Here is a 26,616-nt window from a genome sequence, read left to right as displayed (position 1 = left end):
GTGAGTATTGTTGCTTTCATGGTGTCGGGGGGAAGAGGAAGAATCACCCTCTGCCCTTTTCCTTAAGGTTCTTATGGCTGGCCAAATAATTAACAAGACAAGTTAGTAGGATAAAATAATACCAAGTTTAACAACATGTATACATGGGAGAAACTCAGAAATGAGCAACTCGTCCCACTGTCTAAGCTGCTTGCTTACGTATTGTAGCTAAAGGCGAGGAGCGTGTTGGGGGTGGGTAGTGGCCTGGGACTTCAGAGGGCAGGAGGACAATTCTTTTCAGGGTCATCTATAGATAATGTGGTCAGGGAGAGATAAAGTTTTTTGATTAAATATGCTTGGTGCCCCTCCCATTGTAACATCTCTTTTACATTATCATTACAGCCATCATGATAGAAGATGTGTTCTAGGAAGGAGCCACCATGTCAAATTCTTTAGGCAGTTAGTGGAGGAGGTCAAATGTCCTTCAGAGAAAACAATTAAGGTAAAGAGATACATTTCAGGGTGGCCAAATCTTGATCTCTCACAGTCCCGCCTTTTAAACTAAAAGTTTCACAGTCCTTTTGAAACTTAAAGTAGTTTCATAGTCCAGATGCTGTGTTGGTAGATTGTTTCATCTCACTGAATACATTTCTTAGTCCTGATAATAGATCAGTTCAAATAAGTTCCTTTTGGAAGGTGGTAATGCAGGTGGGCTCTCAAGGTTACGCCTATATTGTGGAAGCAACCAATCAAGTATTTAATAGAAGCATTTCCATGTAAACAAAAGAAAAACAAGGTTAATGGTTGGAGCAAATTGTAAACCAGTTTCTGAGGTCAGAGGATACCAGTTAAGATGATTTTTAGATGTCAGCGTCAAAGTATCTTTTGCAGTTCAAAATGTCTCTGATGGTGTCATCATGTTATCTCTTAAGTTTATATCAAGTCCATCAGCTTCAGTTTGAAAGGCTTCAGGGAAAAGAGCAGGTTTAGTTTTCAGTGATTTCAAATGAAAATGATGGAAAAAATCAAAAACGTTTGTTTGAATATCTGTAGCCAGACATTTCAGGAGACTAGAAGAAATCAGAATCCAGTCCAGTCAACAGATATAAAACAAAAACCTCAAAAGACAATTAACAAAACTAGGATCTAATATCTGCAAATGTATACTATAGTTTTTACTGAAATATAATTTTTCTCTCTAAAATCACCCTCATTTTTATTGAGATAGCCAAATAAAAACTCACTAGTTTGCAAAATAACTCTAGTTCCAATAGAGTTGGCCCAATTATTTACATAAGTACAGCAAGAATAGCAATTAATCATATAAGCTCTTTTAAATCTGCTTTGCTGAAACTTTTTATAAGGAATCTCAGATTGAACTTCAAAGCCCTCTTGAGGCCAGGAAAGCCAAGCCAACGATTTTGTCATCAGACATTGCCTGCAATACCTACAGATTTGGGTGAATTCCTCTCTTCCGAGGTTCCCCCAAAATATTTTGAGGTTCCTTGTACCTGCCAGATAAGTGACATTCTTTACTTATCCTGGTAAGTGTTGCTTGGAACATAAGGTACCAGGCCAATATTTCCACGTGGCTTTAGTCCATATAGTCCAATCCTCATTCCTCAAAAGCTGTATGGTTATATCGCAAATATGGTGTTCCAGTCACAACCTTGGTAATATAACCAGTGTTTCCAATTGTGTCCTGTTATAAGGAGAACAGATTATTATTGAACTTATGCAATTAACTATATTGCCATGAAAACAACAATACTCACTTACTAAGATTTTCAAAATTCGAGGGATCAGGTAGAGAGAAAAAGATAAATATTTCAATTTTACTTACAAAAGTATCATTTACCAAATTGCTATAAGTCATAGCTAGCTCAGGAGAAAAGAGAAAAAGTTTCCCTAAATCTGAAAAAACAAAACATTAAAAATTCAGCAATACTTCAAAGGAAAATCATAAAAATTATAATCATCCTTATCAGTTCATTCAGTCCTGCATAATCCATTCTTGATCCCAATCTTTTTGTTAGCAGCTTCATGAAGTTATCAGTCTGTCCATCACATTTCTGTAATTTCTTACCAAGTTCAGTTTTATGATCATAAATTTTGTCAGAAACCTGTTTTCCAGTGTAAATGTTAGAGTCCTTTCCATGAATTTTTTCTGAAGTTGAAACATTTTGCAAAAACATTAGAGCACAGAAATGTCTGTAAACAACAAGACCTCAAAATGGCAATTGACAGAGAAATTTGGTTAATTTTGTGACATACAACATTTTAAAACAATAACAACCAGAATTATGACTGATAACCAGGACAGATCAGAATTTCAGTAATGTTATACAATTTTAAAACGCCTATATCAATAACATTAACCCACAAAATATCACCTAAGCAGGCTTATCATCACTTGTCTGACAATGCTTTCCATGTAATTTAACATACTGATTAAGCCTAATAAGTTTAGTATCTTTCCCCTTATAGGAAGGGAGCAAATTTTTTTGAGAAGTTCCAGGGCCCTTTGAAAATTCTCAAAGAAAAAAAGACTTATATTAAGATATGAATTTTGGTGTAGCTTGTCAAAAATATAAACAATCAAAGCAAACAGAGCATTAACAATCTAAAAAGCCTTAATAGCGAGACCTCAGTCTTTTGAACGTAGGAAATTATTTTAACATTTTTTTTTCTGTCTTTTAGGTAGACTTACTCAAAGGTAAAGAAAAATCTTTTGTAACCTCTTTATCAAGTTTAAGAAAATCATCCTTTTAAGAGAAAGAAGACCAAATTTTAATTTTGCACCAGCTTACTTCTGCTATTAAAACTCATTTACTTAATTAAATTCATTTCAATCTTAGCCAACTTGAGTATGCATAAAACTCCTTTTCCAGAATTCCCTCCACAAACCTTCTATAGCTTTCTTTTTACATTCAGAATTTGTCCCATGTCTTTCTTTTCCCTCCTAGTACTTGAGGACAAATTTATCTTTCTTAATCAACCAAACATAACAGTTCTATTCTTTGTACCTTTATATATCTTACTTTCCTTGTACACAGACATATTTTTCTTAATTTTTAGTAGCTTCAATCACATATATTAATTAGAAATTTTAACCTTTAGAAACCTTAATTTCTAAGTAAAAACTAAGTAAACAATTATAAACTTTCTTTTACATTAGTATCTTGTGGCTTGGAAAATTTATAAACACTTCAGAACTTCTAGAAATATGTTACTTTATAGTACAATCTTTTAATAAAACACGTTTACTAATAGACACAAAACACCTTTTAGTTTTCCTGTAATGAACAGCCAAATGTAGACAAACGTACATTTAGCAATCAATGTCTAATATCTTATCTTATTTGGAAATGATGATACTCAGAGAATTTTTATCATAAAATTTAGCAAAACTCAAGTTTTAAGTCACTAAAAAGAGTTTGGAAGCTGTAACCACCATAACACATAATTATTGTTTAATGTTCATGCAACATTCATCTTTTTCACAACTATTTAGTTACTTATTCCCAATAATTATTTAGATTGCCTACAAGACTTCATAAGACTTCAGATAAAATTAGCCATCATTTAAATTACTATTTTTGTTAACCGGTTCTGTAATAGAAATAACATCAGTTTTCTCCTACAAAATTTCATGTAAATTTCATCACTTCTTATACCTTTAGACATAGTTTTCATTAATATTTTTATCAATAGGTCTCGGTCTTCTAAATTTGGACAAGGGAAGCATTCCCAGTCAGACATTTTAAAACATACTCAGGCAAAGTTGATGTAACCTCTTTATATAAAATTAGCTCAAACATTCCAATATTTATAATCTTACCAACACTTACACTTTTACATGTTCTCAATTCAATTGTAACCTGAGTCAAGGTCTTAAGGCTAGTTGAATTTTTCCCTTCCTTTTTCTGGCCTTAATTCTTAGGTACTAATTAAGAAATTATGTGAGAGGTCTCAAAACATTTTTTCCCCCAATTTAGAAGTTTTTCCAATTCAAAGGATCTGTCGTCTGGCGATTGACGAGTAGGATCTTCATTTGTATATTTATTACAATAGTGACTCGAACCAATAAGCCTTTTTAATAAAAGACCCAGAGATAACTTTCCACGCTTAGAATAAAACTACCATGGATGCAAGAGGCATCCCTGGTGAGGGCGCAGATGATGCAGCCCCCATGATCCACAGAATTCACTCCCAAAGATATTCAGAGATAGTAAAGAACTTCATTGCACAGGCGGTAAGGATGGTGTCTCCGGTCTCCCAGAATAGTGTGGGATGCCTCCAGTCAGAGACCCGCTAATCTGTGACACCAGGCAGGCGATACTGGAATGGGATTTTTCCAGCACTAACAAGCAACCAAGGTTAAGATGACAAAAGCCCTTATGGACTGGGCCCTGTATGACAAACTCCCCTGAGAGCTTGGCATAGCCGGACAAAGAGACAGTTCGGAACCCCAGTCTACTCGACTGGCCACCAAGGGGTACCCTGGTAAATGCACCTTCCATATGGTGGAGACCAAGGAGAATATTCTCACTTGTCACAAAGCCAAGTTTTCAGGACACAGAACAAGACAGATATTACTCTGGGAGGAAAGGGATCAAGATCAAAACCAAGAGTACTCTACCAAATTTAAACCAAGAGTCACTAAAAGCACAAGAAATTAGTTTCCCAAATATTTTCTCCTGCCAATCTAAATTTAGAAAGAGAAAAAATTCTCACCATTTCCTTCCGCCGTACTCCGCAGATAGAGATTCCGGGATGCTGACATGGTAAGAAGTCTTCCCTTTTGCCGGCTTTTGTCAGGCGTTCCCGTATCTCATCCTCTGTAGTAGTCCAGGGAGAAGGCAGGTCTTCCAGCCAGAGAAGGCAACTTGCCAGCCAGTGTGGCTCCGGGCGACTACGCCAAAACTGTCGGGTGAAGAGGGAGAATCTCCCTCTGCCCTTTTTCTTAAGGTTCTTATGGCTGGCCAAATAATTAACAAGACAGGTTAGCTGGATAAAAGAATACCAAGTTTAATAACATGTATACATGGGAGAAACTCAGAAATGAGCAACTCGTCTCTCTGTCTAAGCTGCTTGCTTAAGTATTGCAGCTAAAGGCGAGGAGCGTGTTCGGGGTGGGTAGTGGCCTGGGACTTCAGAGGGCAGGAGGACAATTCTTTTCAGGGTCATCTATAGATAATGTGGTCAGGGAGAGATAGAGTTTTTTGATAAAAGGTGCTTGGTGCCCCTCCCATTGTAACATCTATTTTACATTATCATTACAGCCATCATGATAGAAGATGTGTTCTAGGAAGGAGCCACCATGTCAAATTCTTTAGGTAGTTAGTGGGGGAGGTCAAATATCCTTCAAAGAAAACAATCAAGGTAAAGAAATATATTTCAGGTTGGCCAAATCTTGATCTCCCACAGTGGCAATATTGTTATTTGCATAAGTTCAATAAGAATCTGTTCTCCTTATAACAGGACACAATTGGAAACACTGGTTATATTACCAAGGCTGTGACTGAAACATCATATTTGTGATATAACCATACAGCTTTTGAGGAATGAAGATTGGACTTTATGGAAGAAAGCCACGTGGAAATATTGGCCTGGTACCTTATGTTCCAAACAGCACTTACCAGGGTAATTAAAGAATGTCACTTATCTGGCAAACACAAAGAACCTGGAAATATTTTGGGGGAACCTCGGAAGAGAGGAATTCACCCAAATCTGTAGGTATTACAGGCAATGTCTGTTAACAAAATCGTTGGCTTGGCTTTCCTGGCCTGGAGAGGCTTTTAAAGTTCAATCTGAGATTCCTTATAAAAAGTTCCAGCAAAGCAGATATAAAAGAGCCTATGTGATCAATTACTATTCTTGCTATCCTTATGTAAATACTTGGGCCAACACTATTGGAACTAGACTTATTTTGCAAACTACTTAGTTTTAATTTATCTATCTTTGATAAAAATGAGGGTGATTTTAGAAAGAAAAATTATATTTCAGTAAAATCTATAGTGTACATTTGCGGATATTAAATCCTAGATTTCTTAATTGTCTTTTAAGGTTTTTGTTTTATATTGTTGACTTGACTGGATCTTGATTTCTTCTAGTCTCCTAAAATATCTGGCTACAGATGTCCAAACTAATGTTTTTCATTTTTTCCATCATTTTCATTTGGAATCACTGAAAACTAAACCTGCCCTTTTTCCTGAAGCCTTTCAAACTGAAGCTGATGGACTTGATATAAACTTAAAAGATTACCTGATGACATCATCAGAGACATTTTAAACTGCAAAAGCTGCTTTGACGCTGACATCTGAAAATCTTATCTGGCTGTCCTCTAAACTCAGAAACTGCTTTACAACTTGCTCCTAGCATTAACTTTGTTTTTCTTTTGTTTTCATAGAAATGTTTCCATTAAATACTTGATTGCTTCCTTCCACAGTATAGGTGTAACTTTGAGAGCCCACTTGCATCACCACCTTCTAAAATGTACTTAATTGAACTCATCTACTATCAGGACTAAGAAATGTGCTCAGTGAGATGAAAAAAATCTACCAACTCAGCTTCTGGACTATGAAACTTCTTTAATTTTGAAAAGGACTGTGAAACTTCTAGGGAAGTTTCAGAGGAGGCAACTGATGGTGCTCAGGGCAAGCTATCCCAGGAGGCACCACTCTGGTATGCAGATTATTTCGAGCTGAAGACAATAAGGACTCAGAGAACTCAGGAAGAATATTTGAGTTTCCTCTTCCAAACTGCCTAAAGAATTTAAAACAAAAGATTTCTTTCAGGAAGGAGTTATTATCATGATGGCTGTAAAGATAATGTAGGATAGAGGTTACAACAGGAAAGACACCAAGACCCTTTTATCAAAATCTCTATCTCTCCCTGACCACATTATCTATAGATGACTCTGAGAAGAGTTGTCAAGGAAACATTTGCATTTCTATCTCCATGTGAGTTGCCTCTTGCCCTTTGAGGTCCCAGACCACTACTCACCCCCAACACCTTCCTCGCCTTTAACTGCAATACTGAAGCAGACAGCTTAGACAGAGGGACGAGTTGCTCATTTCTGAGTTTCTCCCATGTATACATTATTAAACTTGTTATTATTTTCTCCTGCTAACCTGGCTAGTTAATTATTTGACCAACCATAAGAACCTTAAGGGAAAGGGCAGAGGGAGATTCTCCCTCTTCCCTGAACAACAACATTATCTGATTCCCAGAAAAAGAAAACTTTACTATAATATTAAGGCTACAACTGTCAAAAAGGAAGCCAAGATACACTCAAGTCAAGCTTTTGCTCAAAAGTTAATTGGCTCCTCTTTGAAACTTTATCATGTTTATTATGTAAGCATAATACAGAGCCTAGAATATAGAAAGTGCTTATTGGTAAGTTAACATTGTGATCATTTATTTTGTAAATATTAGTATGAGAGATGTAATTAATTTTCTAGTATATTCAGATTTTCAATTTCTGCTAAACCTAAAGCCAAATTACTGGCAAGTTGGGATACCTCTAGACATCTGAAAAATATGAATCCTAAACAGAAGCATATATATTCTCTATTCATCAGGTTCTAAATTGTAAAACATTCTAAGGTTTTTGAACAAATCAATGGCATTCCAAATTTACAGTAAGGCTGCATGTGCCACACAGAATCCTACAGGAAGAGAAATCCAGATTTTAAATAGAGGAGATTATGCACAAAAATAAAGTACGTTTTCAAGTCTGAAAGGGGATTTCAAGAAAGAAGAGACTCTCAGAACATGTGGTAAGTGATAAATAAATTACCAAATGCTCTCTAAAGGAGAACATATTGTGGACAAAAGAACTTCACACTAGAGAGGTAAAATGGCTTCTCTGGTATCCTTATGATGAAACAGATGCTGAACTACTATTTCTTGAAACTTAAAATGCACCTTGGGCCGGCCCCGTGGCTTAGTGGTTAAGTGCGCATGCTCCGCTACTTGAGGCCTGGGTTCGGATCCCGGGTGCACAGCGACGCACCGCTTCTCTGGCCATGCTGAGGCTGCATCCCACATACAGCAACTAGATGGATGTGCATCTATGACATACAACTATCTACTGGGGCTTTGGGGGAAAATAAAAGGAGGAGGATTGGCAGTGGATGTTAGCTCAGATCTGGTCTTCCACAGCAAAATGAGGGGGATTAACATGGATGTTAGCTCAGGGCTGATCTTCCTCACATAAAAATAAAAATAAAATTAATCTTATTATTCAAACAAATACCACCTCCCTGCCTTGCAGCTTACCTGGAGATAGTGATGTGTTGGAATCGTTTTTCTAATTCATTGGTTCTTTTGTTTTGAAGATTTTATTTATTTATTTTTCCCCCAAAAGCCTCAGTAGATAGTTGTGTATCATAGCTGCACATCCTTCTAGTTGCTGTATGTGGGACTCGGCCTCAGCGTAGCTGGAGAAGCGGTCCCTTGGTACGCGCCCATGATCCGAACCTGATCCACCAGCAGTGGAGCGTGTGCACTTAACATTCAAGCCACTGGGCCAGCCACTAATTCATTGGTTCTTAAACTTGATGGGCACCAGAAGCACCTGGAGGCCTTGTTGAAATCCAGATTGCCAGGCCCCACCCCAGACTTGCCAGTTCACCAGGTCTGCAGCAGCACCTGACAATTTGCATTTCAGCCCAGTTCCCAGGTGATGCAGATGCTGCTGGTCCAAGGACTCCACTTTGAGAACCACAGCCTGATTTAGACCCTGTATACGGTTACCAAATCCATTATTTTATCCTTTGGCTGCTACTTTTCCTTTATCACATCAGCACCTTAGCTCCGAATCTCCTCACCTAGCAATGGGAATAAGTGGAGAGTTTAACAGCTGGTTCTCCTTTCCAGATCAGTTCTCCCTCTTCCTCTAAATACTACATTCTCTTGCCAGGTAACTGGTCCTTAAACATCAGTGCATCATAGATCTTCCTTGCTCAAAAACTCATGACTCTTATGCTGAACACAAGACATTTTAAATTCTCCACTTGGTTCATAATGTCTTTAATAGCCTTACTTTAATAGTAAAATGTGGACACCCTGTTCTGTACCCTGCCTGCTATAAAGGAGTATGTGAGGATTACATAAGATACAGTCAGTTCTCTTTATGCACAGTGTGACATTCCATAAGGTCATTGTGTACACTAAATCAGTGACTATGACCCACTGCTCCTATGGGAAATGCAGTGTTAAGTTCCTGCAAGCCTTAGTCACATTTTCTTCAACTGATCAGTACATTACCTTGTTCTCTGTGTGTTCTTTTTAAAGTCACCTTATTTTATATATATTGTTCATATATTAACATTGAACTCACACCAACAGCACTGTAACTAGTGTCTGATACTAGCTTGTCGAACACACATACTTTCTCAGTAAAGGCACGTCACAGCCTCTTGCCCTGAGGAACACCAGGCAGCATTGCAGCACTACACTTGGGGGACATATTAAATTGCAAGGTCACCAACATAATGCACAAAAAGATAAGAAATGAGGCACTAAATAGACTGCAAGAAGGACACTTGTTTACAATGTGGGCTGAAACAAGAGGACAGAGCAGCACCTTGTTCCCCCTCAGTTGGGAATGTGCACATCGAGTGAATCAAATTTCTCACCACTTTGTGCATATCTGCAAACGGACATGAAAGCCCTGAGAGAGTTGATTCGGGTGCTGCTGGTACATTTTAGCTTGTGGACAAGTGTGCAAACACGGAATCCACAAATAATGAGGATCAACTATATTATGAAAGCATCTTTTCTAAACCAGAATATTGCTCATGTATAAGAGCAATAATGATAACATAACAGCTAACATTTAAGTGCCTATTATGTGCCAGGAGTTCTTTTAAGTACTTTACATAAGTTAATGCATGTAAATCTCACTAAAACCCTATGAGACAGGAGTTTTCAATAGCCCCTTTTTATAGATGAGGAAACTAAGGTTCAGAGAGTAAATATTTCCACAGGTTCTCCAGTTAGAAGTGGAATAACTGGGATTGATGCTCAGACAAACTAGTCCAAAGTCCACAGCCTCAACCACTATGGTAGGAATGTGAGCGAATTTTCTACCACTCCCTAAAAAGTCCCTTCTGCTCCAGACTGTGTGGTCTCACACATGCTTATTCACTCATCAAACATTTTCTGAGTGCACCAAAGATGTCAGGTACAGTGTTTAGATACTGGAGGGACAAATAGAATGTCGACACAAATAATCCATAACCAACCAATAAATCAAAATTGAGGCGAGTTTATTATGAGCCAAGCTTTGAGGATCATATAGCCCTGGAGAGTCCTTTCACAAAGAAATGGAGCACTCCAAAGAAGTGGGGTGTACAGCATGGTTATACACCATCAAAGGGCATGTACCACATGTGATTGCAATGTCCCTTTTACAATAGCCGCAACTTTGACCTGTCGGCACCTCCATTGATGGACACAGTGGGTATCAGGTGTGCTGTATCCATGGGCGTGGCTGGTGTCTCAAGTTTGGTGGTCACGGAATGAGCGCAGCAATCAATTCCTAGCCTGTGGAGAAATGCTTATCCTTAAGGAAATGCTAATGTGGGGGAAGTTGCATTTACACCTTAAGGGCATTGCTTTTGTCTTTGGGACACGTTAATTGCTTAAAGTGTATATACAATGGATGAACAGAGGCTACAGGCCCCTTTTGGGAAAAAAAAAAAAAAACAAGGTCAGGCCCAATTTGTTTTACACCAAATGGCTTCCTCATATTCTCCAAAGTATCCTGTTGCTTGCCATTTATTTATCAAGAAGAAGGATCGTCTCAGATTTAAGGAGCTCACTGTCTATGAGACAAGAATAAAACAACAGTTATGGAAAAGGAAATAAGTACAGGGTCCTTGAGTGGGGACATCAAAATGGGTCTCTAGATGGAGACCTCTCAGGAAATGTCGCCAAGAGAAAGGAACATTCGATATGAGTTTAGATCAAGAAATAGGAATTAAGTTGATTAATAAAGGGGGTAGGAGTGCAGAAGAAAAATATATAAAAAGACAGACATAAAGGATGTTAAAGCTTTCAGAAAATGGAGGTATTTTTAAGGCTGGAACAAAGCGAACATGTAGGACACAGTGGGTGATGAGGCTAAAGATGAGGACAGCAAGAGAAAGCCTGCGTGTCCAGCTCAGGAGTCTCAATGTTCTCTCGGATGCTCTGAGCAGTCATTGAAGGAATCTAAGCAGATATCAGATTTAAGCAAATTTGGATTCTAGAAGGTAACTCTGGAGGCATTGTGAAGGAAAGATTAGAAGAAATTAAGACTGAAGGAATGGGACCTGTTGGAAGACTAGGCAGTGATCCAGATAAGATAGGTCTTGGCCGGCCAGGTGGCCAAGCTGTTAAGCGTGCACGGTCCACTGTGGTGGCCTGGGCTTCGCCGGTTAGGCTCTCGGGTGCGCACCGACGCACGGCTTGGCATGCCATTCTCTGGCAGTGTCCCGTACAAAGTGGAGGAAGGTGGGCACGGATGATAGCCCAGGGCCAGTCTTCCTCAGCAAAAAAAGAGGGGGATTGGCAGATGTTATCACAGGGCTGATCTCCTGAAACACACACAAAAAAAATGATAGGCCTTGGCTCAAGCACAGAGTCTGAAGGTGGAGGAGGCCAGGAGGTGGGAAGCAGTGCTGGGTTCCTTCAGGAGGAAACTGAGCTGCCTTTCAGTCACGGGAAGACTGCACCTGTCATGGCCTCCCCACCCTCATGCCCAAATGCCATGTTCCTTTCTACTTCTGTACCTTTCCTCTCTTCTCCCATCTGAAATCTTCACTCTTTCTTCCCTCCACCTGCTCAAAAGTGGTCCCTTTGAGGACTTGATCTAGTCCACCTCTCCTAAGAAGCTGTCCTTAATTACAATTTCTCGATAACATTCTCATTTTTTTTAAGGTTCTGTAATACAACATACACTAAATACCTTGACAGAATCAAATTATATCTTGCAAACAATTTCATGTATGTGGAGGAGCTTGGAACCTTATAATTCTTTATATTTCCTTCGATACCTACCACAAATACCTTGCACATAGAGGTGAATGGATGTCCAGTAAAGTTAAATAGAGTTGAATCACACTTTATAAGCTAAAAACTTTTATGAGTTCAGTTATTCCTTTAGATCAGAAGCTTGAACCATTTGTTTTTCTCCACAGGTCAACAGTGTTGCCCAGCACAAATGAATTTTAGACCTTCTCAAACTCAATAGAGCAAAGATGGAACTTCATTCCCCTTGCAAGGCTTACTGCCCCAGAGAAAAGCAAAAACATGTGACGTCTAATTCTTTCTTCACATTCTCATCTCAAATTGTAACTGTTTCCCAGTTGCTAATTGGTTTTCATTATTAAAACTGACAAAAAAGTTTCTCATTCTTTCTTTCTTTCTTTTTTTTTGTTTTATGAGAAAGATCAGCCCTGAGCTAACTTACAATGCCAATGCTCCTCTTTTTGCTGAGGAAGATTGGTCCTGGGCTAACAATTGTGCCCATCTTCCTCTACGTTATATGGGATGCTGCCACAACATGGCTCGACAAGCGATGCATTGATGTGCTCCCGGGATCCGAACCTCTGAACCTGGGGCCGCTGTAGCGGAGCGTGCTCACTTAACTGCTGCACCACCGGGCTGGCCCCTCTCTCTATTTCTAAAGTTAAAATGTCTAAATCTTTCTCTGGGCTAGTTGGAGTTTCCATAAAATGAAAATGTACATTCCATAAAAATCCTTAACTTTCCAGAATAATCTTTAATATGGTAAACACCTTGGCGAAAATGTCACTGCTTTTCAATGTCAGTGCCTCCGCAAGGGTATCCTTGCATTGTCTCCCCTCCCAACTACCTCTCACTTTGGCCCTCCCCATTCTCATGGGGTCAAACTCTTTACTGAGCACTAGGAATTATCAGAGTCTGAGGGAGACTTCAAGGATGACTAAGCCATGGTTTCTGACCCCAACCATCACTCTCCATCTCTGCTTTAACCTCTATTTTTCTTACTCTGGTTTCTACTTTAGTTGTTTACTTTTCTTGTGAATTGTTGTTTTGTGGTTTATAATTACCATGTAAATTCATATTACTTGTTGCCTTAGAGTTTAGAAAGAACTTACATTATACAATGTTTTTTTCCCAGCCCTTTGATGTGTCTAATACCTTTCAACGAAATTCAAGTGGCTTCTTGTTTTTATGTCTCCATCATTATTTAGAATTATGTTCACCCCACACATTTGAACTGACCAATGCTGCTGTACTCTTTAAACTTTTCTATGACCAGACTCACGTGAGGAATCCCTGAAGCACCATCAGCTAGGCATCCCCACATTCCTCACATCTGATTCCTTGATTTGTTCCTAACTAAAGATGTTTCTGAAACTAATACTGAATTGTACCAAGTGGTCATTGTATAAAAAGCACTATCACAGATATATTAAAGAGAAAAAATGGAAAAGAATATTCAATTCCTCAGTTAAGTTTACAATCAGATGAGTCATTGAGGGGACCTGGGGACACTGATCAGAGCAGGAATCTAAGAGAAGAGTTTTAAGTCAATTTCAAATGAGGTTAAAACTGGAATGAGATAGTATTTTACCAGTTATCTGAAATCATAGGCATTTTTCTGACCTTTGATAATTTATTTGCCTATAAACTGTACCTGTGGGGTAAGAGAGTGCTGATATTTTTTAATTTCTTTTTACTATTCACCACTTTGAAATAGATGTGGCTACTCACAATTAATAAATATCATAATGTGGAGAGACCCAACTGCCTCTTGTTATCAATTCTTACACAAAGCTAAAGTTTTAAAGATCAAACTTCATTCTAGTTATCTTTCCACTAGTCTATTTATATCAGAAAGATGCTGAGTTTTAGGAAAATACTTCAAAACACAAATTTTATATGTAATTTCAAAAGCAAAAAATGAGTTACAAATTGGGTGGTAACCAATTTTGCTGCTATATATTAAACTTTAACATGGGAGCAGACATTTTTAGAGAATATAATTGATATTTGCCTATTTGTATATTGTAGAATGTTAAATGATTTACAGTTTTAACAGTATTTCAAATACCAGAGAATAAAAAACAGAACTGTTCCAGTTTTATGAAATAGCTTTTTAGACATAGCAGATTTTCAGAGCATATTACTTGATAACAAAACAATCAGTTAGTGAGGTTTAAGCCCTGTGGTTTTATTTTAAACTTGCTCATTCCATAGGAGCATCAATAAAAGCCCTCCAGCCGTAGCTGATGCTCTTTCCTTCCGCCTGAGCACCAGCTGTATTTTCTTTAAGCATCAGACTCTCGGGCAACACCATAGCCCTCAACTCTGTTTAGTTGAGAAAAGGCTTTATGTGTCATGTGTTTTTTCTAGGGGTATGGAGCTCCCAGCCTTATTAAGTACAGGGAGAGTGTAAGAGTCTGAACATATTCAATAAACTCCAATGTTCTCAGGTGAGAAGACAGGTACCTGAACTCACATCTGAAGAAGAACTTAGAGGATGCTTTCTGACTCTGCTTCGTGCCTCTGACTAAGCAGTCCTGGACATCCCCGTTACAGCCACGGAATAACACAGGCAGTCTTGATGGACCAGAAGTCCTCCTATGTCCATCACTTGTACGGATCAAACTGGCTTAAGATCTCTCATTTCCTGCTGCAGTGGTAATTTACAGAGATACAGAACTGCCATCTAGTGACTAAGAGAGCAGCAAAGTGCTTTACATGAAAAGTGAAATTCTGACTTTTATAAAATAGAACAGTGAAGCACTAAAGTTAGTAAAGTTGACACAATGTGGCACACGAAAGTTATAGTAAACCTGAAAAATGTGTAGGTGAACTAATCAGTTGTTCTCTATAACTTTAAAACATGTCTTGACATCCTACTCATAAATAGTAGAGTTTAAATATAATAGAATGACTTTGGAAACAAACTTCTCATCTCATCTCATCCAATGCTGTTGGCAGGAGCCGGTATTAAATAGCCAGATGGTGAGTACCCATGTTGAAGCACCATTTTTATCACAATGGAGAGAATATGAGGCATAAGCCCAACGGACTGATGTTCAGATCTTCCCTCTTACCATTGATCAATTTTGTAAACATGGTTTTCTTTAGCAGTTAACTTTGAATTATAACAGTTACTTTAAAGGATTACTGTAAGAATTGCATAAGGGAATACAGTAAAGGAACTGGCGCACAGTAGATTGATAGTTAATTCTCCTTCCCTGTCTCACTTCTAAGAAACATACAGAAATAATCTAAGAAGAGAACCCGTGTATAAAGTAAACTTATGACAAAGAGTCAATGGTTCCTGAAGTAAGGGACATCATTGTTAAGTGCTTAACTTCAACTGCCTCCAAATACTGTTAACTCTCAATTAATTTTATGTGTTTTCTGTCTTCTAGACACCTCACTGGCTACAAGGAAAGGAGAAGTGTGAAATTGAAATTTATTTTACCCTTGAATGGCCTAGCTGTAACAGGTGTTTTAAATCACCTAGTTCTTCAAGTTTCCTGTCTATTACTATATATTTTAACATGGTTCACAGCCGGAGAAAATAAGAAAATCACTATAATTTTACACACATGAATATATGTCTTGACTATTACAGCTGGACTCTTAATATATAGAGCAATGTTGTACATGTTTTGTGCTTGTTGATAGTACAGAATACTTTTCTCCAGGTTTTCTTTGGCATTATCATAAATAATGAAGAACTCAGTAATATAAGCCCAGGAGAAAAGGGTTTTTAAAAATCTAACATACTATCCTAGTCATACTTCAAAAAAAAAAAAAGCTATAAAAATAATGAGAGGATATTTTGAAGGCACTATTTTTCTTAATTATTTCCAACTTTATTTCCCTTTACCTCTTTTTAATCTTTCTCCGTCTTATTCGCTATTGGCTAATCATCTCACAGTAATTAAATCACCCTCAGCTGAGTCCATCATGCCTCTTCAAGTGCCCCAGCCTAATGTCTGTCTCAGCTCTGACAAAAAGTAGCTGGGAAAACCTGTTTTGTGGCACTATTCTTAAGAATATCCTTACTCTTGGGCCGGCCCCGTGGCTTAGTGGTTAAGTGTGCACACTCCACTGCTGGCGGCTCTGGTTTGGATCCCAGGCGCTCACTGACATGCCAGTTCTCCGGCCATGTTGACACCGCGTCCCAAATACAGCAACTAGAAGGATGTGCAACTATGACATACAACTATCTACTGGGGCTTTTCGGGAAAAATAAATAAATAAATAAAATTATAAAAAAAAAGAATATCTTTACTCTTACAATAATAGCTATATTTTTGAAAGGCACCAGTGGATTACAAAAGTATTTGACCAATGTTGTATCCACATTTTCCCTCCAGGGGAAACCCAACATTCGTGTGTAATGCAGGGCTGCTGCTTTATTGTTCTCTCCTTTCAAGACATTTTATTACTTGTAAAACATTATAGGATTAATAGTGATATATGAGTAACAATATAAACTTACAAACAGCAAAAAGATACTATTTTAGTGTCATTATTTTATGCACTGTAACAAACAGTAATATTTTCATAGTCTAATATCTTGATTGATCATAAATTTTTTCCTGGCTCATTTTTATGCTAATTCATTTATTAGATTACCAAATGTATACTTTTATGATCTTTATTTTCAATCAATATAAGTGAAGGGACATCAGTTGTTCTTGGTAAGTGAAAGTTCAGAAAAAAATTTTGATAATGTATAAGTTTGAGAAAGATCTTTCTGTTTTTTAAAAGAGAAGTCAGGCCTGGCCCTGTGGCTTAGTGGTTAACTGCGTGCGCTCCTCTGCTAGCAGCCCGGGGTTCAGATCCTGAGCACGCACTGATGCACCACTTCTCCGGCCATGTTGAGCCCATGTCCCACATATATCAAAGATGTGCAGCTATGACATACAGCTATCTACTGGAGCTTTGGCGGAAAATAAATAAATAAAATTATAAAATATAAAAGAGAAGTCATTTAATATTTGGAAAAGTTCTCAAAAATCATCAAATTCTTTAATTTTACAGAAAGGAATACTACATTCCAGAGAGCCTAAGTACACTGTCACACACTAACCAGAAACAGACCTGGGCCTAGAACTCAGGTCTGAGTCACCTGACTTCTACTGGACCACACTCAAGGGAGCACACCCTCTTCTTACTGTTAATTTCTAATACTAATTTATTTTCAAAAACACAGTTGAGAGAAAGTGTAAATAAATAAAACATGATTTTATATAAAAAAGTAGCACTTGTGACCCACAATTTCTATTCCATATGAATATTTCCTTTCTTGTAGGTTTCTTGTTTTTAATACTAAGTCTATTTTGGTAACAAGAAAAAAGACATAATGTTTAGTCTCTTTAGTAACATAAAAAAAGGTTCTGTGGAAATTAAAAAGACACTAACTAATGTCTCGTTTACTAAAGCATCTGAAGAATATTATTTGATTTTAGGAAAGCTCTGAGAGATTTTTTTAAAAATCATATCCACGTGACTATTAGTCCAGCCAGGCACATCACCACATGACATCTCCTAGAGTGTGCAGTTTTCTGCTGGATCCAGCTATTATCAGGTCCAATGCTCTGGCTGACTAGAGAATGATGCCGCTTCTGAAAAGCATGTACTCTGTTCCACTTCAAGGCTGATTGATGGAGACAATAGGAAAGGAAAAGATGAAAATATTACCCTAATCAGTGATGTAAAACACAAGATATGAACAACCGTTAAAAAGAATTCTCTATGAAATTGATCAATTCTACAATCACTACACCGGGCTATTTCCTATCAGTAATAAACAAATTTTGACACATAAACAAATAGAATAGTGTATTTAATGATATCAATTCTTTTAGTTGTGTGCTTTTCCTTTTAAAACTACATATGCTTATATGTGTTTGCTTTATTTTCAGGTTGTGTCACCGTGTCAAGACCTCGCGGGCAGGTGAGGCCTTCACTGAGGACCCCCAAGGCCCCCCCCCAGGCCCGGTGGCTGTGCATGTGTCTTTGGCCTCATGGGTTAAACCCAAGGCCGCCGGGATCCCATAGTGGCCAGAGACAGAAGGGCCCACGAGAGAGGTATGTGAGGGGCACAGGCTGTGCCAACTTCCTCTTCTCAGGTCCCAGTGAGAAAGAGACAGAGAGACAGAGAGAATGAGAGAGCAAGAGAGATCCCTGACCTCTGCATTGTTGCCTCCACTGCTAGTGCCTTGTCACATACCACCCCCCTTCCCCCAGCACTCCCATGCCACCCCTGGGAAGGCACCACCACTGGGAGGCCTGTTCCTGGTCATCTCCTTGCTGTCCCTTCAGGACCAGAACCCAGTGCAGGGGAGTTGGTTCAGACAAATATTTACATGTTCCTCTCCATGAGAATTGTCTTCTGCCACACTCACGTCACAAACTCCACCCCCAACATCCTCCTTTGTCTTATCTGAAGATAGTATTTAAGAGGAGCATCTCTGCCATTCTTTTGAGAGACTCCATTTCTCATGTGTCTCCCATGTATACATGTTATGAGCCCAATTTAATCAGGCATGGATTCTTTTACTTGCCTATTTGCATCAGGAACGTAATTGCTAGCTAGAGAATTAATTAGAGAATATTCATTGTGAATGAAAGATGTCATTTCTAATAACGTAATGGAATTCCTTGAGGCTTTATTCTTGACACATGTGTAGGATTAAGACAGGACACACTGTGAGAGTGATAAATAAGTTCTGTGTATTTTTCTTCTTCAAGACCATGGATTTCAGCTACAGTTTATACCCATGTACTTTGCAAGAATGAAAAACAATGACCTTGAATATTTTGCCCTCAGATTCATTTGTCTTTAAACTATTAATTGAACAATTTAAATCTAGATGAGTGAAAGACTATGGAGACTTCTAGAATGTCACGTTAGGTCCTTTAAAAGTGAAGAATTGTTTTTATAAAACATTTCTATACCTTGACAATAATGTTACTCTGAATCTGTTTTAAAGAGGATAATGGCAGATTTACTTTAATTTGCACCCTTTTTAAGTACATTTACCTAATATGTCTCAGTCTCTTGAAAACTTTTATTTTTAGCTCAACCTTCATTTAAATCGCCAGACCTATTTGATGAAAGCAACATGAACATTTACTCGAAAACTCTTCAGAAAATTACTAATTTAATCTGTACTTTGGACGATCCATTGTAAAACTCAAACTGGATTTGCCAGGCCCCTCAAAACAGCTCAAAACTCTGTGTTTTTACATTTATCTGGGAAGATACTATCTGAAGGTAATTGTTCTTCCCAAATGCTTTCTTTAACTCAATCAGCAATACTTTCAAAGTTTTAATGAAAATGTGGTCAATTTGGTGAACTCCAAGTGACCTTTTTGTTTTTGCATGCCAATGAGATTAAGAAAATATGTATTTTAATTATTGTTATTGATTTTAAAAATCAGAGATGAAGAAAACAAACTTCTTTGTCCAAAGACAATTCTGTAAATGAAATCGTCTGAATAACTGACAGCTAGCCCCCTGTTTTAACAACTAAACCATAAGAAATGTAATACCTTGGGCAAACACTTGAGTGTTGTCAGCTGCAGGCGTCCCCAGTGCTGTTGCCCCATCAGGGCCATGGATCAGGGGAAGGAGCTAGTGGAGGAGAGTCAGCTGTGCCCTCAGCATCCTTCCTTCCTTGGTCAGAACCTGGTCCCAGCTGCTCCCTGTCTCATCTTCTGGGGAAGCAGAGAATTCTCCTGGAGACACAACACATTGGGTGTTAAGGATGTCATCGTTCTTTTATAAACAGATGTTAGATCGTGTAACGGGCTTCTCATGACAGGAGAAGCCACCTCAAGGGAAGGCAGAACTTCTCCAGGAGCTGAAGGTCATCCAGGGAGAGAAGAGTCCAGGGCTGCATAGCGTCAGCCCACTCCTGCTCTCTATCTCATGGACACCTCGGTCCCCAAACCCCGACACCCCTCCCAGTGTCCCGCCAAGGGTTCCTATTATAACCTCAGAGTTCCGCACAAGCTCAGGACCGGTGCTCAGAGTGGCAGAGGGGCCGGTGAGCTGGAGAGCCCTGGTGCGCATGCCCTGGGGGCGGAGTCCCTGATGCGGATGTGGTGGCCACTGGAGTTTGTGTGGGGGGGCTCGGACAGTTTCTGGATCCTTCCTCCAGGATTTTCAGCGCGGGGAGCTCTCCTTTCTGCAGTGTGGAGGAGCACTAGGCAGGAGCGGCGCCGAGGTAGGCGGTGGGCAGCGGGCTCAGCGTGGAGAACTCCGCCGCATATTGCGGGAGCTCTGTGTCTGGGGCGACGGGTGGGACCAGGGGTTGAGGTTGCTGGCTGGCTGCTCCAGGCGGGGGAGCCCAACCTCTGTCCCTTGGAGGAGCAGAAGAGCGCCACTTGGCCAGCCTGTCCCTGTGCCTTGGCGGGGCCCCACCTCAGCGGGGCCTCACCTTGGCAGGGCCTCCTGCCCACCCATCAGAGTGCAGGGGGCGGCAGGGAGTCGCCTGCCCTGTGCGCCTGCCCTTGAGTTCGTGCCACCCGGGACCCCGTCTAGGACAGGTCGCGACATCTCTGGGTGAACACTTTCCTTTGGAAGAGGGCCTGTGGTCAGTGCTGCTCTGCCTGACTCCGCTCAGGCTGTTGGGCTCTTCATTGCCTTCATTAAACAAATGAACGGTTCCTACATCCTTGGGACCACCTTTATGGAAAAGCCTGATCGCATTCATGGTTTCTGATAATTGACTCTATATTGGCAAGGTGAACTTTGAAGTCTGGGGATTGTTGTAAACTGCATTTAATGAAAGGAGATTTAAACAATCTTTGGTGCAAATTGTGTAGCTTCCTAATACTAACTCACCTTCTGTAAACATAGACTGATGGCTGATCAATTGATGATTGACATAATGTGTATGGAATTTTGGTTTCAGTTGAAAAGATTTTCTTGGCAGTTGGTGCTAAAACTAAAATTGGATAAAGAGGAGGATTTTGGAAGTTGTGTGCAGTGTCTGTTTTGTCTCCGTACTCATTTAGAATTGTAAGAATTTAGATTTGGAAAGCCCATAGGACAAGAAGTTTGAAATTTTGATTTGACTGACAAGGGGAAAGGTCAAAAGGTCAAATACGGTAAGATTTCATTTATATAATATTCTAGAAAAGATAAAACATAGGGAAAGACAACAGATAATTAGTTGTCATTAGTTTTCATATTTAGTTAATCAGTTTAATAGTTTAATCATTAGTTTTAATATTTCTTATTAAAAAATACATTTTAATGATAGCATCCTAATTATGTTTTTGGATGATACCAGAAGTTAATAACCTATTAAATTCTGCAGTAGGAAGAAATGACATGTTGGTTATTGGTGTCTTTAAAGTGTAAGTATTGGCGGTAATGAAACTTTTAAATGAGCTTTTTTGGATTCTGAACTAGTGAATTTTACTAGGTCCTGTTGGACATGGCATGTTACAAGTTTCAAAAGGCTCTTTAAATTATTGTAGCAGGCTGAAGCTATTAAATTATAATGTAAGCTCTTTATAGATGAAACAGGCAAAAATACAAAAAGCCATCCATCAATTTATCTTTGTTAAAAAATCAAGTAAATCTTACCATACACATGAATGACTTTTGGGTAGACAGACCTGAACTTGACAAGATGGACTCACTGGTATGGGGAACTTCTTTTGGAATGTTAAAATGGGAGAGGATAAATAAATTTTACCTGAGGGTGACCCAAGTCGATATGTCAGGTTTAGTTGCTTTTACACTCTTTCTGAGTTATGATCTTGATTAAAAACATGGTCATAGACATTCCAAGAAATTTGGACCATTTTATGCGTCAATATATTAAGATGTCTTATTTCTCTGATACTTTCTGATTTCAGGGTGTGTGGGAAAAACAGTTTCTCAACATAGGTACTTTGGAATATAATTTTTGATTGTTGACTTATTGAATCATAGAATTGTTGAGTTGGAAATAATTTTAGTGGTTTAGAGCCTAACGTCTTCAATTTCTATGAAATGGACAGTGAGGTTTCTTGAGTTAAGTCATCCACAGTCAGACTGCTACTTTAGTGGCAGAGTTGGAACTAAATGCTCAGATGCTTGTCTCCAGATTCCTAGTACACTGCTTTCTGTGCTACATACTATTAAGTAGACAAACCAATGAGTTACCTTCTCATATCATATACGTAGCCAGCAGGGTCGATTATTTCCCATGTGCTTTTCTTTCCTTTCTTTTTTAAATAACTACTAACCACAGTTAATTTATTCCCCTGCCATGTTTAATGACTATCCTTGTGTGTGTCTCCTCGAGCACACATGTGAACTCCCTAGAGTGGACACCTACCTGTGACTGGATTGTTAGGCCGGAGGCTGATGTGCATCTGCATCTTGACAAGCTGCAGCCAAATCCTCCTGTGAAGTTTTAACAATTTCCATTCCCTCCAACAGTGTTTGAGTCATCCTTGCCCTGGGAATTGTCAGATTGGCATTGTCAGATTTTTAAATTTTTGCCAATCTGATGGGTGAGAAGTGAAATATTTGTTTTTCTCTTTGTACAACTGTTTTGACAAACGCATAGAGCTGTGCAACTCCCAAAATTGAGATACAGAACAGTTCCAGCACCCAGAAGTCCCTTGAGCTGCTCTTTTGTAGTCAACTCTTCCCCCCAACTTAACCCCTGGTGGCTAATGATCTGTTGTCTTTCTCTATGGTTTGTCTTTTCTGGAATATCATATAAATGGAATCCTACAGTATTTGGCCTTTTGAGTCTGGTTTCTTTCATTTAGCATGATACATTTATTTGAGTGTTCATCCACGTTGTTGACTGTATCAGCAGTTCCTTCTGTTTTATTGCTGAATGTAGTATCCATTGTATGAATTTACCACAGTTTATCCACCCACCAGTTGAAGGACATTTGAGTTATTTTCAGTTTTGTCTTTTTTGACTATGAATAAAGCTGCTATAAATCTTTATGATTTGAGAAGGCAAACAAGTTTTTGTATGAACATGTCTTCTTCTCCTGGGTAAGCACATAGAAGTGGAATTGCTGGGTTATATGGTATGTGCATGTTTAACTTTATTTAAAAAACTCTTTGTGGTAGCACAGTCATGGCCCACAAAGATGTCCTAATCCCTGGAACCTGGGAATACATTAGGTTACTTGGCAAAGGTGAATTAAATTTGCAGATGGAATTAAGGTTGCTAATCAACTGACTTTAAAATAGGGAGATTATCTTGGATTATCCAGGTTGGCCCAGTGCATCACAAAGGCCCTTAAAAAGGAAAGAGAAGCAGTAGAGAAGAGAAAAGGATAGAACAAGGGAAGCAGGGTCAAAGAGATGCCGAGTTCTTGGTTTTGAGGGTGGAGGATGGGGGCCATAGGCTCAGGAATGTGGTGGTCTCTAGAAGCTTGAATAGGCTAGGAAATGGATTAAGCTTTAAAGTCCCCCAAAAAGAACCTAGCTCTGCCAACACCTTGATTATAGCCCAAAGAGACCCGTGTCAGACTGCTAACCTACAGAACTGTAAAATAATAAATCTGAGTTGATTTAAGCCACGAAGTTTGTGCTAATTTGTTACAGCAGCATAACAAACTCCACTTTAAAACTGTTTTCCAAAGAGGCTGAACAATTCTGTGTTCCCACCAGCAATGTAGGAGTGTTCCAGTTACTTTCCATCCTCATTTACACTTGGTATGGACAACCTCTTTAATTCTAGTCATTCCAATAGGTACATAGCAGGATCTCAATGTGGTTATGTGCATTTTTCTCATGATTAACGACCTTGATCATCTTTTCATGTGCTTATTTGCCATCTGTGTATCTTCTTTGGTGAAGTGTCAAAATCTGTGACCATTTTAAACTTGGATTTTCTTATTGCCGAGTTTTGAGAGTTCTTTATAGTCCTGTCAGATATGTGATTTGCAAAGGTCATCTCACACTCTGTGGCCTTGCCTTCTCCAGCCTCTCACGAGTGTCTTTGTAACATCTGTGTAACATAACTCGAGAGATTTCACATGACCTTATCTTTCTTCAATGGGAAACAGAGTGAAGTTGGAGCACCTGAGTCCAATCAGACCTTGATCAGAGTTGGGTCTGGGTCTCAGTTTTAGTAAACCCAGGCCTTCCACTTTCCCCCTGTTCCTGTTTGTTGTGCTCCCCTCCGCTGCACAGGGGTCTGGTACTAAGTCTGGTAGATCTCTGTCTCCTCAGGTTTGGGAGCCCACAGAAAACTTAGCTACGCCCGTCAGACATCTCAGCGTAGCTCTCCAGCCTCCTACCTTACATTGTCCACAATATGGCAAATTCCCAGAAGGTCACACTAGCAGTATGTTTGACTTAGGCCACTTCCACCACTTCTGGAGGTTTAACTTTGCTTTGTGGAAGCTTTTGGCCTATTTCCTCAGATTCCTGTGAGGCACCAAAAAACACAGGTGTTGTGAGGAAGAGCAGTTGTGTGTCTGAGAGCCTTCAGGTTTCCTCTGCCACACTAAACTAGAAGTTTGGCTAGTGTTTCTTTTCCCTAGCCAAGGCTCTGACTGAGCAAGCCAGATCCTCGCCAAACACCCAGAATCAGAAAATACCTGCAGGGGAAAGAAAGATAAAAATCCCTGCTCACATAAAAGAGTTTTCTTCTTTCTGGAATTTTAGTTGGTTGGTTCTGAGGTTCTCTGATGCTCTAAAAATATTTTTATAATTTATCTGGCTTTGTCCAGTTTTGCAGCAAGAGTGTTTTCCTGTCCTAGTCTACTCTAAAACAGAATTTCCCTTGTCATTAGTTTTTAACTCCATCAGTTATGCCCTGTCAATATTAGTATTGTTTGGTAAAGTCATGCTTTCAATGATTTAGCCAGATGTTTACCCTTTTTAGCCTCACGATCCATTTTTACATCTTAGCATTTCTTCTTCTACCAATTTCTTCTTAAAGTACATTCTTTTTCACTTTTTAAAAATTTTCCTTGAGGAAGATTAGCCCTGGGCTAACATCTTTTCCTATCTTCCTCTATTTTGCATGTGTATCACCATCAAGGCATGGCTGATGAGTGGTGTAGGTCCACACCTGAGATCCAAACCCATGAACCCAGGCAACCAAAGTGGTGCGTGTTGAACTTAAACCACTACACCAGGTGGCTGGCCCCCTTAAAGTACATTCCTTCGATGTTCCTTAATGAGCATTTGTTGGTGGTAATACTCTCAGTAAATATTTGCATAAAAATATCTTTAATTCACCCCAGTTCTTGAGATATGGTTTGATTGGGTATACACTGAAGGTTATCTTCTCTCTGTACCCTGAAGAATTAATCCAACTCTCTCTTTCCTTCCATTGTTAAGAAACGTATCATGGGTCTAAATGTAAGTCTCCATAAGTGTTCTGTCCCTCTGCGGGGCTTTGAATATCTTCTTTTGTATTTGGTGTTCTTCGGTTTCCCTGGATGGACCTGACTCTAGATTTATTTTTTTAATTCTGCTTGAGATGTATTCAGCTGCCTGAAGCTGGAGTAGAATAATTTTATCAATTATGGAAATTTCTGTTATTATGTCTGAATAGTCCTTTAAATCATATATATATTTATATTTTTTAATTCAAATATATATACACATATTTATACACATTAAATGTATATTCATTAAATATATATTTATATTATTTAACTCAATGTATTATATTATTCATATAATGATTTATGTTATTCAAAAAATACATATATTATTCATATATATAGTTTCCATTACTTGACCAAACTCAAGCCAGGCTCCTTTGAGCCCTCTTCTTCACTAGGCCTTGATCTTGGCCTATACTAACTACAGCGTCTCAGCACAAATGGTTTCACCGCACACACACACATTAAAGACTTAAACACTGACATAGTTTCTAACAGCTCAAATACACATCCCTACGATGACCCCTGCCCCCTTATAGTGCCTGCCTGAGAAAGCTCAAGACAGCCAAAAGAATTGACTGTTTGTTCTGGCCAACACTCGATCATTGGCCCCTGACATCCCTTTCTTAGAGCATTTACCCAAAAGTGCTTACAACTGTGACTCTTTCCTCTGTCTTTTTGAGTTGTGTATGTGTCTCCTATAACTGCATTTCTCAAAGTCCTGAGAGCCATTCCTTGAGAGGAGGACAGGGTGTCTGCCTCCCAGACTCGGTGAGAGGAGAGAAGTTAAACTTTGATCATTTCCAACTAGCAGACACAACTGGCCAGATCACACTGCACTGACCAACATTCTGTAACTTTTCCCTCCCTGACTCTACTGAGCCCCTGCTCACCCCTCTGCCTGCTCCCTCATTCTCCCTTTCAAATGCCCAATCACATCTGTACAAATCAAATTGAGTTCAGCCCTGTTCCCTCTTCCCTACTGCAGTGGTATATTACTGACTAAAATCTGTTCTGATCATTTTAACTAGATTCTGGCTTTGTGTATATTCTACATTTAACACATATCCTGATAATCTCATGCATATGCATATGTATGCATATACCAACACAACCATGGGCCCTCCAGGACCAGTTCAGCTGACCCCATGTTATCAACAGAGTAGTTCCGCATTATCTTTCAGGAAATGACACCCCTCGTCCAGTTCAGGCCAGTTGAGACCACCAACCCATCAACTGGGC

Source organism: Diceros bicornis, assembly GCF_020826845.1.
Source record: "Diceros bicornis minor isolate mBicDic1 chromosome 13 unlocalized genomic scaffold, mDicBic1.mat.cur SUPER_13_unloc_1, whole genome shotgun sequence".
NCBI lineage: Eukaryota > Metazoa > Chordata > Mammalia > Perissodactyla > Rhinocerotidae > Diceros > Diceros bicornis.
This window is presented reverse-complemented; position numbering follows the sequence as displayed.